Source organism: Rattus norvegicus, chromosome 14, assembly GCF_021556685.1.
Source record: "Rattus norvegicus strain SHRSP/BbbUtx chromosome 14, alternate assembly SHRSP_T2T, whole genome shotgun sequence".
Taxonomy (NCBI): Eukaryota; Metazoa; Chordata; class Mammalia; order Rodentia; family Muridae; genus Rattus; species Rattus norvegicus.
In genome coordinates, this window is record NC_141547.1 from 31418360 (window position 1) to 31434172 (window position 15813).

At 45.4% G+C, this 15813-nt stretch overlaps 1 long non-coding RNA gene across 1 annotated transcript; it reads left to right on the forward strand.

Annotated features, from left to right (window-relative positions):
- The first annotated feature begins 4781 nt into the window (after positions 1-4781).
- LOC148001299 (uncharacterized) lies at positions 4782-14839 on the forward strand. The gene is made up of 3 exons (XR_015637375.1): positions 4782-5623; positions 8939-9141; positions 14660-14839. It is a non-coding gene; the product is annotated as an uncharacterized LOC148001299 (long non-coding RNA).
- Positions 14840-15813: the final 974 nt, after the last annotated feature.

Sequence of the window (15813 nt, forward strand, 5' to 3'; positions counted from 1 at the left end):
CTGGGATTAACCCTGTTCCTTTACTCTGACATCAGGAAACCACGCGCCCTTTCTTTTATAAATTGCCTTCGTCATGGTGTTTTAGCACAGCAGGAGAAAGGCGACTAAGGCACCTGCTAAGCCATCTCTCCAGCCTTCTCTTCTCATGTCCATGCCTCTAAGCTGTGGGTCCACAAAAAGCTGATCAGGACTGGATACAAATTGCTGAGTCATGACAAAACCATCCACAGCCAGCTCCAGATGTATTTCTAATCTGAGGCAGGGATTCAGATCCACACAGCTGGAAACATACGGTCCTGACACAGAATACATGATTCCCTGGAGGGAATGTGGGAGCAGTGACTTCCCATTCTGCCCCACGGCGTGATCACTGCTATTTCTTTCCTACTCTTCAGCCTCATTTCTCGCTGCTTTTTTTTTTTTTTTTAACCGAACCCAGGGCCTTGCGCTTCCTAGGTAAGCACTCTACCACTGAGCTAAATCCCCAGCCCCTCTCGATGCTTTCTTATGAAAAGAGATTTCTCAATGTGGAAAAGACTTAGATTGGGCTGTTCCCTATCAAAAGAAGTTTTGGGAAATACCAGCATTGAGGCCGCTCACAATCACCAGAGAGAAGGCTAGCAGTGTCCCATCTCCAGAGAGACAGCATTGCATCCATTAGGGTTCACATAGGCTGGGCAGGGACACTAAATGTAGCTTAAATAAAGCTGCGCTGGGGCTGGAGAGATGGCTCAGTGGTAAAGAGCACTGACTGCTCTTCTAGACGTCCTGAGTTCAAATCCCAGCAACCACATGGTGGCTCACAACCCTCTGGAATGAGATCTGATGCCCTCTTCTGCTGTGTCTGAAGACAGCTACGCTATACTTATATATAATAAATAAATAAACCTTAAAAAAAACTGGGCTGTATTTTTATGTGAGCCCCTCTTCTCCCTGAGGGGTAACTGACCACCAGCCTGTGAGGACAAAGGGAGCAGAGGCATCGGGCAGGATTCCGAAGTCTGTGAGTATAGCAGAAGAACTTCTAGAGACCTCTGCAGTGAGACAGGTCCACTTTATAGTTCCAGAGAAAGGGCTAATTGATCATGGCAAAGTATCATAAGGCTGGGAAGGACCGATTGGTCATAACAGAGCATCAAATTATCATGTGGCCAGGAAGCCAGAGTGGGACTTGAGTGCTGAGTTGTGCAGCACTGGCAGGGAGTCCTGCACAAGGTCATTTGCACAAGACAAAACCAGGCACCCGTGCTTACAGGACCCGCTTCAGGCAGGGTCCCGGAGAGAAAGGGAAGCCCCGCTGAGAAAGAGAGTCCTCTATTTTGCACTGAGCTCAGAGAGCTGTCTGGACAAGGGGGTTGGTGAACTTAGCAGGCAGCATTCTCCAACATTTTTATCTCTTTTTTTTCTTCTTCTTTTTTTTTTCTTTCTTTTTTTCGGAGCTGGGGACCGAACCCAGGGCCTTGCGCTTGCTAAGCAAGCGCTCTACCACTGAGCTAAATCCCCAACCCCCAACATTTTTATCTCCTACAAAAGCCCTGATAAGAAGCTAAGAAGTATGCAGTTGTGCTATGGGAGCAGGAGAGTCAGGAGTTTAAGGTCATCATCCTTGGCTACATATGGAGTTCAAGTCCAACCTCATGAGCCACTCTCTCCTAGAACGAGGAATTCAAGGCACTGAGAGGGGTTAGAAGGCTCCATGGACCCTAGACTGCTTTGGATTTCTACTTTGTTGCTATATTGTAGTCCATAGTGGCCCTTCAGCCATGACATCTGCCTTCCAAACAGCAGGAAGAGTAAAGGGGAGGTGACAGGCCAAAGGGCAAAGGCCACCGTTTCCTGACGCTGCCTCAGAGCGTTCCATTGGCCAGGCCTTAATCTCCCTGGCACATCTTGCCACAAAGGAAGACGGAGCACGATGTCACAGGGTTCTCCAGAGAAACAAAACCAGTGGCTGTGGGTGTGCATAGAAATCGACTCTCACGGCTGCGGAGGCTGAGTCCAAACCTGAAGAACGCACACACAGACCAGTCTAAAGATAGTCTGCTGCGGTAAAAATTAAAACACGGTGGGACTGGTTCCCACATACCGTGGCAGTCGCTAGTTCTGGCTCCAACAGGCCATTGGAAGTAGAGCTAATTTATCTCAGATTAGTATCTCTCCTGGCAGCTCTCTGCTAGCCTCCACTCTCTGGCTCCAGCTACCCTGTAAAATCATGGCTCTGCCCACACTCCCAGCAACCGCCCCCCTGGTAGTTAAAGTACAAACTCCCAACTACCAGGTAAAATCAAGACTCAACAAACTGTAACCCAACGATCAGATTTGCATGTTAAATTCTCAATCCGCAACACATCCACACAATAAACTTATAACCAATTGATAAGGATATAAACCGCCCACCTAGATAAGATAAATTTGCCAACAGAAATCCATCCCAGCTACCTTGGCAATTCAAGACCACGCGGATCTGGGTCGTCCTTCTCTGTCTCCACCTTGGTTCTCTTTCTTTCTCCTTCTCTCCCGTTTTACAAAAACTTTGTCCCCACCTTATTTTTTTTTACTGTTCAATCATGGCCTTGACCTAACTGTTGTCAGCTCTCACCTGTATATTGATATCAACCAATGTCTGTTCTACATTTGGAAAGATCCAGTGCTGTGGGTAAGCCTGAAGCAGTCTTCTGGAGAGTTCTCTTCTTAACTACAAAGCCAGTCTTGTTTTTGCTAAGCAAGCTTTCTGTGGGTTGGATGAGGTAAGGAGGCCTTCCCACTATGTTCAAAATCAGCTGAATCAAATTCATTGAAAAACATCTACATAGAAATTCCTAGAATAAGGTTGGTCAAATATCCTGGCCCGTTATGGGCCGGCCAAGTTGACACACAAAATTAACCCTCCTTACATCTTTAATCAAGTCAGCCAATGGCGCGTTCATATTAGGCCAAGTGGCAACAACCTGCAGCCAATAGTCAGATCTGACTAGCTTCCTGTTCTGGGAGCACAGTCACCTCATTCACGCACTGTCCTCAACTCCATATGTACTGTCATGGCAGAGCTCAGTAAACACAGCCAGGCCATCTGCCAAACCTAAAATACGTTCTGTCTCTGGCCTTTCTGGAAAAGTTGGCTGACCTCTATTTTTGTTTTGGTTTGACACAGTATCACTCTGTACTCCAGATGGCCTTGAACTCATAATCTTCCTGCCTCCACTACCTCCTGAGCCCTGGGATTCCAGGCTTGTGCCACCATACCCAGTTATGACCTTTGCTGCCAGTGGCTGGTTGCCTAGCTAAACACTGGCGTCTGAAAAGGGTGCAGGAGGAAGTCGATGATGAGCAAATGGTGATCTCAGCACAGAGGAGCATAAAGGGCTTGTTGATCTGGTGTTGGAAGAGTCTGTCGGTCATTCCACAACAAACGTGTTTGAGCAGCGTAAGCGATACCGAAGGGTATCAAGGAGCAGAAGCCATTTTCTCTGCATGAGGATTGTCCCATTGTAGGATTAGGATGAAGCAACGGTCCTTGAACTCACAGCGGCTGAGGATGAACTAATTACCAGCCATGTGGCTCAACTTCTCAGAACTTCAGATTCCCCATCTGTATTGTGAGCAGAGTCCCATTTTGTCACTGGGTTGTTCCAGGAAATAAACAAGGTCGTTTATGTTACCTAGCCCATGACAAGCCCTCTCACCTTGCTTGATAATGAAAGAAATAATAAATTAAGTGAACTTTGTATGCATGCCAGTCTGAGGGCCCTCTGCATACTAATTCATAATCCTCATAATTGCCCTCCGAGGTGGGCTTGGTCATTGTCCCCGTTTTCTGATAAGGTCATGGAAAGATTGTGAGGGTCCATGATTTGCAGAAGAATGATACCCCAGACTTAAGCAGTATGTAAATGCAAAGAGTGTTTTATTCTGCAGAAGTCCAGCATGCTGGGGTCTACCATCTACAAAGATGGAGTCCCCAAAGTGAGCTCAAAGGCCTGATTTAAAGCACATAAGGGGAATCCTAGGGAGGGGTAGGTGACCTCTATTTTAATCGGTTTGTTCTATCTGTAGAGACATTGTAGAACCATCACTGGGGTGTGTGTGTGTGGTGGGAGGCTAGAAACTGTTGCTGAGGAAGTCTGGAAACTGCTGCTACTGGAAATTGTCCTTGTCACACACAGGTCAGGTGTTAGGGCAGCTTCTGAGGCCTGGACTTGCCTGGATTTTCCCAGTTCTTGGAAACAGAGATTTAGGCTTAGTCTCCTGAACTGCCAATTTGAAATCTGTCGTGGAGTCATCCTGTCTCAAGATCAGGGATCTCACCAGGTCACAGAGTTGGCAGTTAAAATACAGCTTGTTTGATTTCTGAGCCCCAATGCCAAGCTGTCCCCATACCTCCCCTTATCCCAGCCCTTGAGCCACTGGTCTTTAATCCTCTGGCTACAAGGCGTTCACAGTGCACCAGGAAAGCTAATCGCACACTTGAGCGAGAGGCTCGTTCATGATAGCAGGCAGTGGAGAAGGTGACCCATGAGTGGTTCGCTCAGATAAGCACAGTTTCCTGGAGTTGTCAGGGTCGGTGGAGATGGGGCCAAGCAGGGTAATGACAGATGGGCAAGAATTAGAAGACTGGAGAACAGGCAATGTGCCCGGCGCAGGGGCTGGGGGTGGGGTGGGGTGGGCGCGGGTGAGTGGTGTCGAGTGGGTGAGGAAAAGAAGCACCAGGGTTACGAAATAGCAAGCATCCTTGCATCGTGGGAAGTTCACAGGGAATCCTGAGGGGACAGCAAAGAAATTGCATCAGATGAAGTAGGAATGTGGATGCTGGCACATGAAGCTGCAATGTATTCAACTGACAGTGGGCCGTCCCTTGCCCGCTCTGAGCAGCGAACGCCAGAGATGCAAGCAGGATCTGGTTAGAGATACAGTGGTGCTTGCGGGAGGTGTGGCAGGCAGGACGGTCGGTGGGAGACTAGAGGCTGTTGGCCTGGATCTGGACATGAGGTAATTGAGAATCTGGAGTCAAGCATTAGCACGAGGTGCGGATGGAGTGACAGGCATGTGAGAGATGTCACGGGAGCTGGGAGTCGCCAGGGATGGCTGCCGGCTACCAGGATGTGGGTAAGCCCAGACAGCAGGAGGCGATTGTTTGGAACAGAGGAGCCCAGGGGAACCTCCATTTCCCCCAACCTTCTGCAAGGTCTCTGTATCCACGGAGCCCCTCAGTGTCCTCCAGAGGTACCTAGAAAGTCCAGTGTTGCTTTCTTCTCTGACACAAAGTTCTGCTTCTATTGGAGACGGCTCATTTGAGGGAAAACATCGTCTTTGTCTAAATCAAACGAAGTCTGCTCTGCCCATGACTAGCACTGTATCCAAAGGCATTTTTTTTTTTTTTTAATTTAAGTGCAACCTACTCTTTGTTGACATTTGGCTCGGTGCCTGACGCATAGCAGATGCTCAGTAATGAGGACTAATGAGTTGTGCCTGTAGTGCCAGGGGTGTGTTAATGAACCCCAAAGACCAGATAGGAACTGATTCGGTGCAATCACACCATGGCCTTTATTTGAGCTAGCTCGGGCCCCTCAGTCCAACTCCCACACGCAGGACGATTTTGGTGGAGAGGAGCCTGAACATCTATGGGGTAAGGTTTCATAGACAGCAATGGGGGAGTGGGGGTGGTGATGGTGGTGGTGGTGAGTGTTTCTAGCAGGCATCTCATTGGAGAGCTACTATGGGCCATTAGCATAATTGGCTGGTGCTGGGAGTCAAACCTTAAACTTCTGCTTCCCTCTGCATTGGTGGGTGTTAGGCAGGGGCGGGCTTGTTGGGGATTAACCTGGAAACTCAGGATTTGTTGGGGAGATTAACCTGGAGAAGCAGGTCTTGTTGGGGTTAGCCTAGAAACTGGAGCTGTGCTCACGGTTTTGTTTGGGGGGGGTGGTAATTGGTATGGGCCTGTTAGTTTACCTGAGGTCAAGTTCTCTAAAATGGAGACTGAACTTAAAAGATTTGGTCTCGCACGCGCACTGTATATACTTAGCTAAGTGTATACACTTATACTGTCACCGACCTATCCGTGGTAGTGAGGGTGGTCCTATGACTTTCACAGGTTCCGGAATCTGAGTATGCTCACGTTTCCAAAGTAAACTGGGATTGTACTTGAATATGATGTGAGCTCATCATTCTGCACATTTCAAACCGTTTCTGGATTAGTTGTACTACCTAATTCAATGTGAACCCTCTGTAAACAGTTGCTGTATTGTTTAAGGAATAGCAGCAAGGAGAATATTCACGTTCAGGGGAACTAAAGGTTTTGAAGACAAGAGAGATAACTCAGTAGGTAAAGATGCTTGCCACTAAGTCCAACAACCTGAGTTTGACTTCAGGACCCACAAGTGAAAGGAGAGAACCAACTCCTACAAGTTGTCCTCTGTTCCTCACGTATGCTTGGACACACACACACACACACACACACACACACACACAGATATACATACACACACAAACATAGATACACAAACACACAAACACAGATACACATACACAAACACAGACACATACAGAGGAGGGAGAATACATAAATTTTCAAAAATATAATATGAAATGAGTTCTCAATAATATAATATAAACATGTAATAAAAATAATATAAACAAATGTTTAAAATAAAAAGATGTTTTGATTTGTCACAAGTTAAATTTGAAGATGTAGACCCTCTGGATATAGAGGTCTATGACACTCATTCATATATTCCTTACAAGCATCCTGCAAGAGTATCAGTCTTACCCCAATGCGTGAAGAAATGAGGCAGCTGTGGGAAAGAATAAAGGACACAGGATATACATAGGCTGGGCTGAAGGTAGAGCCTAAGCTTTATCATCATAGCCTGCAACTCTCTTCCACTACCCTGTATTGAATCAGTGAGCAAAGCTAGTGGCCATGCTCACAGGGCAGAGCTCCCTCTGCAGACCAAGCTGGCCTTGAACTCAAGAGATCTGCCTATCTCTGCCTCCCAACTGCCAGGATTAAAGGTGAGTGCTACCACTCTCCATCTTAAACCATCCTAACAACAACAACAACAGCAACAACAACAACAACAACAACAACAACAGACCCTTCATTGTTGATAATGGCTCATGACACCAAGCCTCCAGCCCAGAAGTGGTCTTGTCCATTCCTCTTGGTCGTTGGATCCTGGGAAGAACATGGGAGGGAGCAGACCCAGAAGTCAGGTGAGGTTAAGTGGCTGTACAGGGTGTTTTCTGGAGGCCCAGAAGAGTGTCTTTCAACAATCAGTAAAGAATTATTTCATTATCTTAACTTTGAGCACCAAGATGAAGTTTGTTCTCTCTAAATACCAGAACAGGTTACTTATCAGTGTTCTCTGGACAGCTTCTGGGTAAAACAAACTTTGGAGTTTTAAGGACGTTCTCAGGTTGCCCGTGGTACTGGTTTGTAGGTATATCTTATTATAAAAAGCTATGATTAAATTGTTTTTTAAAAAATTTGAGGCAGCTTGTGATAAGTCCTTAAAAAAATAAAAGAATTAAGATATGGGGAAGTAGGGCTAGGATATAGCTCAGTTGATGTAGTATTTGCCTAGATGGAATAAAGCCCTGGGTTTGGTCTCCAGTAAAACACACACACACACACACACACACACACACACACACACACACACACACAGAGAGACAATCACACATATATACATTCACACACATAGACACATACACTCATTTACACATGCAGACACACACATACACATATTCACACACTGACACACAACCACACATACACACATTCACACATACACTCATTTACACACACACACTCATACATACACATATTCACACACTGACACACAATCACACAAACACACATTCACACATATAGACATACAACCACACATACCACATCCACACACACACACACACACATATTCACACTGACGTACAATCACACATATATACATTCAGACAGACAGACAGACAGACAGACAGACAGACACACACACACACACACACACACACACACACACACACACACACTATGGTGCCAAGGACCAGCCTCAGCTTGGAGAGGAGGTCCTGAGGAAGGTGTGTTTGAGAGCCACAGAAGAAAAGACTCAAAATCAGTGATGGGCGCAAGCTGACAGCTGTGGCTTCTGCTTGAGTTGGCTCACCAGACAGCTGTGTAGATAGCTCAGCTCTTACAGATCAAATCCCATCTTTTATTTATATATCAATTCAGTCATCACCCCAGGTTCCCTTTTGATTTTCCCATGAATCAGCATTTTATGACTTTAGCCCCTTGATTTTTAGAGACAGCAAGTACATTTTTTTAAACATAGCAAATGAATTCAGAGATCTGAATAAACTTAGCTTGTTGGGATCTTGCCCTGAAATCATCATTCCCTGAATCTCTTATCCCTTTCCTTAATATCTTTCTGACAAGCTGGCTCATAGAGCAGCTGCCTTTGTTCTTTTAGGTCCATAAGACCCCTCATACAATTCATAGTGCATCCTTATATTTTGCATAGCTGAGAAATGATATATTCTTGAATTCATGTTTTCAGAGTTCTTTCCCACAGCTTTAAGGGCTGTCCTGAAGGTCACAGTATTCACCATTTTGCTGAGAAACACATTCTAGCCTTCTGGACTCATGCTGTTTCTAGTTATCATGGAATTATTAACCTTAACGGGGAGAGCATTCCCTGAAGGAAAAACATGAAAATATGTACATTATTATACAAACAAGCTTTACTCCTAGCAATCATCAACACTTGTGCTCTGGGGGCAGGAACTGTGTCATGCTGTCCCTTCCACAGCCATGCAGGACTTGGCAATATGGGTAAGTCACAAAAGTTGTAGGTGTACAAGTGTTTGTGGTGTCCTGGATGTTTTGTGTTTATGCAAAATTCCTATGCTGATATTCTAACTTACAATGTGATGGTGCCAGGAGATGTGGCCTTCGGAAGATAATGACGTCGTAAGGGTGGAGCATCCGTATGAAAAAGACCCCGGAGAACTCTCAAATCTCCTTAGTCATAGGGAGGATAATGGAAGAACTGTCCATGAACCCTCCTTTGACATCTGCAGAACCTTGATCTTGGATTTTCCAGTCTCCATACTGAGAGAAATATGCTTGCCTACAGGATTCTGGTAAGAAATCTGGAACCAGATAAGACAGTTTTGTATTTGAAAACATCATTTGAATGCACAGCAAAAGTGAGCTCCAAATTTGACTCTGAGACTCCTACTGTCCAAGACAAAACAAGAAACAGGATGAATTTCCTTATTATGAAGGCTGATCTAAACTCTTCAAAAGATTTTTAAATGATTTTTACTCTTTGAGATATTATATCACTCATCCCTTCACTTTCCTCCATCCAGACTCTCCCATGCTCTCTTTACAAAAGAGACCTTGCTCTCTTTACAAATTCATGGCCTATCTTAATTCTGTAACTATATATATATATGTATACATATACATATATATATCAAACACACAAAAATTAAATGTAATATATGTATATATAAAACCACATACATAAGTACATCCTCTTTTTTTTTTTCTCTTCTTTTTTCCGGAGCTGGGGACCGAACCCAGGGCCTTGCGCTTGCTAGGCAAGCGCTCTACCGCTGAGCTAAATCCCCAACCCCACATAAGTACATCCTGCTCAGTCTGTGTAATGTGCACTTGTATATTTGTTTTCAGGGATGACCACTTGGTATTGAATAACCAATCAGTGTGTTCTTCCCTAGAGAAGACTGTTTCTTTTGTTCACAGTATTTCTTAGTTGCCTATATTTACTTCTTTTATTAATGCCAAAGATGTAAGGAGAGAGACCACTGATCCAAATCATCATGGACAAATTAATTAATTAAAGCAAGCTTTTTTTATTTGTACATATAAACTGCCTTCCTCTAAGGTGGGATTCATGAGGTCAGCCTTGGATGTGAGGAAGACAAGGTTTTTTGAGCTCAGGGGTAGGGAGTTTCCAAATGGGGGATCTGTCAGGGTTACAGGAGTTGAACATAAGCGTAAGAAGTTGGTCATAATGACCTCCTGAAACAAAGACATGATCAAGGTGGTTCTAACAAGGTAGTCATAACAACAGATACTCACAACAACCCTCTAAACAAAGGCTGGATGGCAAGATGGCTACAAACAAGGTTTTGAAACGGAGACATGGTTGCCATATTCTGGAGCAGGCAGTAGAGGACCATTTGTAATTGAAGTTACAAGTGGGGCATAGCCCAATCCTTGAGAAATAGAAACTTAAAAACCAGGCAGGGTGGTGGCACACACCTTTAATCCTAGCATGTGAAAGGCAGAGAGGCTGGAGGGTGTCAAAGCCAGCCTGGTCTATGGAGTGAGTTTTAAGAAAACCAGGGTTGTTAGAGAGGCTCTATTTCAAACAAACAGCAAGCAAGCAAACAGAAACCCAGAGATGTCATCATAAACAAGCGTGAACCGAGTCTGTCTTTACTATAAAATGGTTTTTATGCCTAAGATGAAGTCCAGGTGTTTCATCACAGTCTAGGATTGAGGCCCCATAAACCCCTCATTTCCCATATACATGTTAACATGTGTATTGGTGCCCTTGTTCAGGTCATGTTTAGGCATTCATGTTGGTGAGGTACCATGGGTGCAAGTTCTGACACTTCTAGGAGATACAGACTCACAGCAGACACCGTGTTTCTCTTACACTCCTTCTGGATCCCCTTCTGAAATGATCCCTAAGCCTTAAGTGGGTTCTATAGTTGACCTAAATGCTTAAGTCCCTATACTTACAATTTAAGTGCCAGCATCGGGATGGCATTTTTGATATGAAACCAGCAGGCATTCTTGTTCAGAAAGAGGGTGGTCCGGCGTGCCACTCCATGGGAGCACTCTACGATCAAAGGGAAACACACCTCTCTGGCTTGCTTCTGCAGAGTGGGAAGCCAACGGGCTTTGACAGTCAGAGAACAGTTGAACAGGACAAGCATGACCTTAGAGGAGGGGAATGTGTTTGGACCATGCTTTTTGCCTCAAGTAGTCTGCACAGGCACTCACTTTACCTAACATAATTTGCATGCCAGTGCCTGCCCTCAAGCATTGGTAGAGCGTGGCAATTAGAGTTCCTTGGAAAAAAACTTGGTAAGTACTAGAGAGATGTGTGAGGCTTTCCAACTTTTTGGGGGAGAGGCAGCCACTTAAATGGTGTGAAATTCTTTCCTAAAGCACCTTGCAACACTAAGGACAGTCTGGAAAGGTCACCGTTAACAGAGACTCCCAGACAGTTCATTTCTGATGCACTAGAGGGAACGGCTTCTGCCTCCCTTCCTCTGCTGTGCCCGTGACCTAAATCACCCAGATCTCAGCACCCCACATAGACCAGAATGCCCATCTGCTGACCGGAGGTTGAACCTCAGAGGTTCTCCCCTTAAAGTTCTAGGACTCAGTAGGGTGTCAGCAGCCCTGAAATCCAAGCCTGCTCCCAGGGGTGTCAGCGGGACCATGCCCTTTTGCTTCTGTTCCCTCAGGACATAAGCAAAGACGACTATGAACATGTGGCTTCTAGAAGGAGAGTGGCCATGACAGCCTGTTCTAGGGCAGCTTTCAGTCAGGAAGTGCCTGCCACTTGATCTGCCCCCTTTCCACCACCCAGGGTCACTTTGATGCCTTTTGCTTTATTTTTCTTTGCTAAAAATGGCAAAAAGAAAAGAAAAGAAAAAAATCTCATATCTCACAAGATGTAACAGGAACTGACTGTTTGATGGTTGGTTGGCAATTTGAAAATGCCAAGCACAAGTGCTGGGACAGGAAACCAAAGATTTGTGGCTTCCCTAAGAGGCAGCTGGATGTGTCGGCCCTTTCTCCTTCTCACTGTAAATATTCAAAGGAAATGGATTTGATATAATGTCTGGGAGATTCTTTCCCTCTTGAGAAGTACCCAAGTGTGTACAACTGTGCGTTTCCTTTCTTTATTTTTATCTTTTCTTTGTCTCTTTCTCTCTTTGTTCCTTTCTTTTTCTCTCTCTTTCTGAGATAAGGTTTTTCTATGTAGCTCTGGTTGCCTTGGAACTCACTATGTAGATCAGGTTGGCCTTGAACTTAGAGGTTGACATAATTTCTTCAGATACAAATATTCTAGGAGAACGTTGTGTTCATTTACACCTATGGCATATTACATTGCGTTTTCCAGAGAGGGCCACAACAGCTTGAATTCTTTTAGAGCTGCCTTTTAGAACCTCACCTTCCAGAACCGTCTTTCTATTGGGAGGTAATTTGGCCATGACTGGTAACCAATAGAATGCTGTAGGCTTCATGTCAGATGACTTCTAAGGCTGCCTAGGCCCTAAATGTTGATGCAGCTGATGCCTGGATGGAACCGGGAGCATTTAAGCACTGAAGCATTTAACTACCCCAGCTCACCACAGTATGTAGAAGCTCAAACAATGTCTAAGAAAAACCTCATGGGAAAGACCTGGGGAAGGCAGAGGTACCCTGCAAGGCTGCATTTCCCTGGGCCCCTCTGGAACTCTGTCTCTAGCCAATGTCTCATTACAGCCATTTATGTGACCCTAGATCTAAAATCTCCCTACTTGAGACCTCTCTGAATTCTTAACACACTGAGACCAGAAGTAATAAAGTGACCGTTGTTTACTGAAGTCTCGTTTGCAGGAAGCAGTAACAAGGCATGCCTTAATGCATTGCTCCGATAATTAAATTCCTTGACTTATAAATCAACTGTTTCAGAATTTAATTTTCCCTGGGAAAGGGGTGGGAAGGAAGCATGAGAAATCAAAAGGTGATTTGGTAACCTAGGAACATCTATTTTGTAGAATCCTCCCAGAGTTTGGTGAACGATTTGGTGCTGGCTGAAGCTGTCAATGTTACTCCCAATGGCTTCCAGCCATACTGTTCATTCCAAATGCAACCATCAATGGGGTGGGCACCTTAGGAGTGAAAACTCCTAACAACGTTGTTTATGCAAATCAGCAAATTTACATAGATTAGAGAGTCCCTTTCCTCTAGCTCTTTCCAAAGGTGCTCTAATTATGCAAGATTACGTCATCCACTGTGGTGGATGAGAATAAGTTCATTATCGGCAGAGGCGCCAAGAGTCTTGTATCTCGAGCTTCCCAACTTTCAAAGGCTTCAAGTTTCAATGGGAATCGGGCACTAATTCTAATGATTTGTGGTGGGGCGGGAGGACCGTGATGGTAAAGGTGTTTGCAATTTGAATAATTCCCCAGTCCTTGGCACACAGCTCCGAACTCAGCTTAAAAATTGAAGACCGGTGCCCCTCACCCCTCACCGGGTCATTTCCTTCCATTTAGAAAAGGCCCAGATCCCTTTGACACACTCCCTGGCTGCCCGCGGCTTGTTTTCTATGGCATCTTCGATTAGGCCTCCTTCTATCAGGACATTTGAATAAATAATCCCCTTGCTCCTCTTTTGTTTAGAGTGTTTGCCTGCTGTTTCTGGTCTCCAAGACAGCTCCCCACATTTCCAGCCAGGAATTAAGATGCCTGTGAAGTCCACCCTTGTGCTGAATGCCTTGTAAGGGAGTTCTTAGAAAACACTAACTTCTTTTTCTTGTTCAGCCACTAAGCAGTAGTCACTGGGAAACAGTCTTTTAGAACGGGGCCATTAGCTAAGAGCCTCCGCAGACGACAGCAGAGGGGCAACAAAGAAGCCGAGAAGAAGGGGGTTGATAATCTCCTGTTTGAGACTCCTTAGTTGTCGCTATTAGAAGTGACTTCTGCTAGCAGGCAGCTGTTCCTGTCATTTACACCTAATCAGATCATCACAGGGCCGGCAGGGCCCCTAATCCACTCTCCTGCATTTGTTGGGAACTCAAAAATGCACTTGGGATAGGAGGCGTCATCAAGTCCTTCCAATAGAGACAGAAAGCGTGTGTGTGTGTGTGTGTGTGTGTGTGTGTGTGTGTGTGTGTGTGTGTGTGTGTGTGTGTGTGTGTGTGTGTGTGTTCCTCTGGTTTCCTTCCTAAACAATCTGGTGAAATATCAACCTTAGTCCCTATGACTGCTATTCTTGCTTGTCAACCTGACTACATCTGGAATTTAAAATGAAGGGCATACCTTGTGTTTTATAAAACAGAAGGAGAAGCCAGGGATATGTTTGGTGGAGGCAAGGTATGGTGTGGAGGTGGGAAAAGAGGTTTCTCTGCGGCCCACGCTGAAATATCCCTTCTTCCCCCTGACGTACCAGCCACAAGTATAGTACAGAATAGGGTTTGGTCATGGGGAGGGGATGGGGGGGGAGAGAGAGGGAGAGAGAGAGGACAAGGAAGAGGAGGAAGAAGAAGAGGAAGAGGAGGAGGAGGAGGGGAAGGAGGGACAGAGGGGGAAGAGAGGAAGAAAGTGTGAGTGAGGAGCCAAGCAGCTCCTTTTATACTGAGTCAAGTATGCCTGGCTGTTGCCAGGTAGCTGTGGGACGGAACCTAGAAGAAATGCTAATGTAAGGGGTTTTTGCTTAATTTGAAGTAGAAAAATCCGCTCCTAATCCAGATCTTTGATTTGAGAAGACACAGCTTTAATGTAGATCATTTGATCTGGGTAAACCCACCTCTAATTTGGGCCACGCCTTCTGTTGGAAGAAGGAAGCGTTTGCCCTTTGCCTGGCTGCTGTCCACTAACCAGTCCATTCCTTCACTGGCATTAGAGCCTGCTTCTTCCGGATCCCGGCAGATACTGAAGACCAGCTGAGACATCCAGCCTTGTGGACTGAGCCACTACTGGATCCTGGGATTTTCCGCTCACAGCTAGACTTTGTTGAATTACTTAGCCTGCGGCCTGTAAATAAATTCCATTACTCTAGAGAATCCTGGCTAATGTAGTCCCCAAATACTGAGGTTATCTTTGTAGTCATTTCACAGATGGCCAAGCTAAGGCTCAAAGAGTTGTGTTGCCAGATGAGGGTTCTTTTAACACAGGACTTACAGTGCTTGAATCAGAATAGATGTAGGAAAAAGCCAGAATGTGGTCACCCTAGGCTTAACTGAAACCCAGACTATTTCCAAACCCTTTTCTGGAACCCAAGCACCGCCGTAAATTGCTCTTGGCTCAGGGATAGATGGGGGCATCTACTGGAGCACCCCGAAGAATTCAGAGTCCTCTCTGAGTCAGAGGGCAAAGCTAGATGTGTCAGCTTTGCAAGATCAGCTCGGGACAGCAAGCTGCTGGCTCCTCAGAGACCACTGGAAAGGCTAGTCTAGGAGCTGACTCTTAAGAGATGTGGGAGTTCAGTGTACTAGCATCACCACTTATATGACATGTCATACCACAAAGCCATCCTAGAAGAGACTATAAATCCTTACCAATAGCGATGCCAGTGCCAAGGACTCAAGAAATAAGAGTGAGCTGGAGAAATGGCTCAGCGGTTAAGAGCACTGACTGCTCTTCCAGAGGACCCAGGTTCAATTCCTGGCACCCACATGGCAGCTCACAACTGTCTATAACTCCAGTTCCAGGGGATCTGGTACCCTCACACAGGCATACTTGCAGTCAAAACACCAATGCACATAAAATAAAAAATAAATCTTTTTTTAAAAAAAACCCTCATTATTATAAAGGGGGGAGGGAGGGACACGAGTGTGGAGGAGGCTAGCTTCTGCTAGAAAGCATGGAGCAGAACTGAACTGGATTACTGAACAGCATCTGACCATAGACTATCCTTCCCAAACCAGAGATCATGTTCCCTCCTTCCTTTCTTCTACTTTCCTTTCCTCTCTTCCATCCCCACTCTTCTTAACCCCAAGGGTTCCCTATTTCCCCAGGGCCTCTCTGGACACTGTGGAAAGCCAGGCACTAATCAAA